Raw genomic sequence first — 3497 nt, 5'->3', positions numbered from 1 at the left:
ATAAAATTGGTTGGTATAGAATTTAATTTGGAATTAGTATATAAAAAAAAAAAAGGTGTGATGGTTAAAGTCCTCCAATACCAGAGAATAGTGCATAAAGGAAAGGAAGGAGGTGAGATGATGTTCTCTTTTCTTTCCTTTTCTTTTTTTTTTTTCAGAAAAAGAAAAAGAAATTAGCAGTAAAGAGAGAGAAGGTATAGAACACCAAGGATCCTCTAGAGTGAAATTTTCCTAAAGTTTCTTAAAGTATTATATTGTGTGGTTGAGATTTACTGGCAAGTCACATCAGAAAAATTGATGTGACTTACCAATAAATCTCAACCACACAATGTAACACTCTAGAAAACTTTAAGAAAAAATCACCTTAAAGGATCCTTGCTCGGTATAGAATGCTGATAAATTAAAGCCTGGAGAGCACACATGATGAAAGCTGAATTATATATATAGCTCTATTCTCATTACATTTATATGTATATCTCATCTCTCTCCTAAACAGTGTCTTCTTTTGTTTTGATGCAATCATTCTCAGACTAACCAGCATCTCTCCCACCTCTCTTAGCTGTTCTGTGACTCTCTCTCACTTTATATTACGAAACACAGTCACTGAATCCTCTTCATACCCATCTTGCACTTTGTTTGGAGGAGGGAAGAGATGGAGAAGAAAATCTTGATGAAATTTCTTATAATACTCTCAGCGGTTCTGGGTTTCTTCCACTTATCCACGGCATCAATGGGGAAGAAGAACGATGTACAGAAACGAACATACATAGTACACATGGCAAAATCCCAAAAGCCGGCGAGTTTCGTCGAACACACTCAGTGGTACGACTCGTCCCTCAAATCAGTCTCCGACTCAGCCGAAATGCTCTACACATACAACACCGTGGTCCATGGATTTTCAACCAGATTGACCGTTGAAGAATCCCAAACACTCGAATCCCAACCCGGTATTCTCTCTGTGTTTCCCGAGACCAAGTACGAGCTTCACACGACTAGAACTCCTAAGTTTCTAGGCCTCGACAAAACTCCAAATTTGTTTCCTGAGTCAGACTCAATGACTGAAATTATTGTTGGAGTGTTAGACACTGGTGTTTGGCCAGAGATAAGGAGCTTCGACGATTCTGGACTCGGTCCCGTTCCTAGTAAATGGAAAGGGACTTGCGAGTCCGGTACAAATTTCACTGCATCCAACTGTAATCGGAAGCTAATCGGCGCGAGGTTTTTCTCCAAAGGCTACGAAGCCGCGGTGGGTCCGATTGATAAATCGCAAGAATCAAAATCGCCTAGGGACGACGATGGCCACGGCACCCACACCTCCACCACAGCCGCCGGCTCCGTCGTTGTTGGCGCCAGCCTCTTCGGCTACGCTTCAGGCTCGGCTCGAGGAATGGCTTCGCGAGCGAGGCTGGCTATCTACAAAGTGTGCTGGATCGGCGGCTGCTTCGCTTCAGACATATTAGCCGCCATGGATAAAGCCGTCGAGGATAACGTCAACGTTCTCTCTTTGTCGCTCGGCGGTGGATTTAACGATTATTTCAGAGACGCCATCGCAATCGGAGCTTTCGCCGCCATGGAAAAGGGCATCCTGGTCTCTTGCTCAGCCGGTAACAGCGGACCGGCTCCGTACAGTCTCGCGAACCTTGCTCCGTGGATCACCACCGTCGGTGCCGGAACTTTGGACCGTAATTTTCCGGCGTACGTTAGCCTCGGTAATGGTTTGAATTACTCCGGTGTGTCGCTTTACAAGGGAGCCTCGTTGCCGAATATGATGCTACCATTTGTTTACGCTGGTAATGCGAGTAATGATACGAATGGGAATCTTTGTACGACAGGTACTTTGATTCCCAAGAAAATCAGTGGGAAAATTGTGTTGTGTGACCGTGGAGGAAATGCTAGGGTAGAGAAAGGGGCTGTGGTGAAAGCGGCTGGAGGGGCCGGCATGGTTTTGGCAAACATGGCTGCCAATGGCGAGGAGCTGGTGGCGGACGCCCATCTACTACCTGCTACGGCGGTCGGTCAGAAAGCTGGTGACAAAATAAAGAAATATTTGTTTTCAGATCCTAATCCGATGGCCACGATTCTTTTTGAGGGTACGAAGGTGGGGATTGAACCGTCTCCGGTGGTGGCGGCGTTTAGCTCTAGAGGACCGAATTTCCTCACACCGGAGATACTCAAGCCCGACCTAATGGCACCAGGTGTCAACATAATAGCTGGTTGGACCGGTTCAAAGGGACCCACTGGATTACCCATTGACACGAGGCGCGTGGAGTTTAACATTGTTTCTGGCACGTCCATGTCTTGCCCGCACGTGAGCGGCCTTGCGGCGATGCTCATGGCGGCCAAACCTGAGTGGAGCATCGCCGTTGTTCGCTCCGCTCTTATGACCACCGCCTACACCACATATAAAAACGGCCACTCAATCCTCGACGTTTCCACCGGAAAGCCATCTACTCCGTTTGATCACGGCGCTGGACACGTGGACCCTATATCGGCCCTTAATCCCGGACTCGTCTATGATTTGGACGTCAACGATTACTTGGGCTTCCTTTGTGCCTCAAATTACACCAAGCCGCAGATTTACATACTCGCCAGGAAGAATTTCACATGTGACCCAACAAACAAATACAGTCTAACTGATTTCAACTACCCTTCTTTCTCTGTACCTCTCCTAGGCACCCAAGTTGGCCGCCGCAATGGCAGAACTACGGTGGTGAAGTATTCGAGAACGCTCACCAACGTTGGCTCACCGGCAACTTACAATGTGTCGGTTAGTTTAAAAAGCAAATCCGTTATGGTTTCGGTTGATCCAGTGTCGTTGAGTTTCTCCCAATTGAATGAGAAGAAAACTTATACTGTGACGTTTACAGCAGGTCCGAGGCCAACGAATACATTTAGCTCTGGACGAATCATCTGGTCGGACGGAGAGCATGTTGTTAAAAGTCCGATTGCGATTAGCTGGACATAAGTGAACTGGAAACGGAAATAAAAAATTAATTATTGTTTAGGTTTTTCTTGCTTCTTTTGTTTCCAAAAAAAAATCCAGAAGGGAACGGTAAGTGCGATTTCTATTGATATTTTTCTCTAAAAGAGGAAACATGGGAAACCAAGCCAACATATGTTTCTTCCTCAATGCACAGTGTTTTTCACAACATGTCTTTGCGTCCAATGGATTTGCCCTTCCAAAATATTGGAAAGAATAAATATATATTTATAAAGGATGATTATTTTTTTAATTAAAAAAATGTATGATTAGAGTATAGCAATTTTTTATTTTGAAATCAACAACATTCTCTGTCTTTTTGGTTTCAACTTTGAAAAATTATAAATTATTTTTGAAGTATTGATGTGGGCGAAAATATATCACAGGTCGCTTAAGTTACATTTATACTATTTTAATTTTGTTTATTTGGTAGAGATGATGTGTTTTGTACACTTGATATAAATTTGCCAGGAAATACGCAAATTCAATTAAAAAGGATGCAAAAGTAGATTTTCGG

The 3497-nt window shown here is 44.0% G+C and overlaps 1 pseudogene across 1 annotated transcript; it reads left to right on the top strand.

The window, feature by feature from the left end:
• The first annotated feature begins 389 nt into the window (after positions 1–389).
• Positions 390–3151, top strand: LOC114288402 (subtilisin-like protease SBT1.7 pseudogene; annotated as a pseudogene). Its single transcript, XR_014328203.1, has one exon. The product of XR_014328203.1 is annotated as a subtilisin-like protease SBT1.7 pseudogene (transcript).
• Positions 3152–3497: the final 346 nt, after the last annotated feature.

The sequence above is a fragment of the Camellia sinensis genome, chromosome 4 (assembly GCF_055761805.1).
Source record: "Camellia sinensis isolate YWXY chromosome 4, ASM5576180v1, whole genome shotgun sequence".
Taxonomy (NCBI): Eukaryota; Viridiplantae; Streptophyta; class Magnoliopsida; order Ericales; family Theaceae; genus Camellia; species Camellia sinensis.
This window is presented reverse-complemented; position numbering and strand designations above follow the sequence as displayed.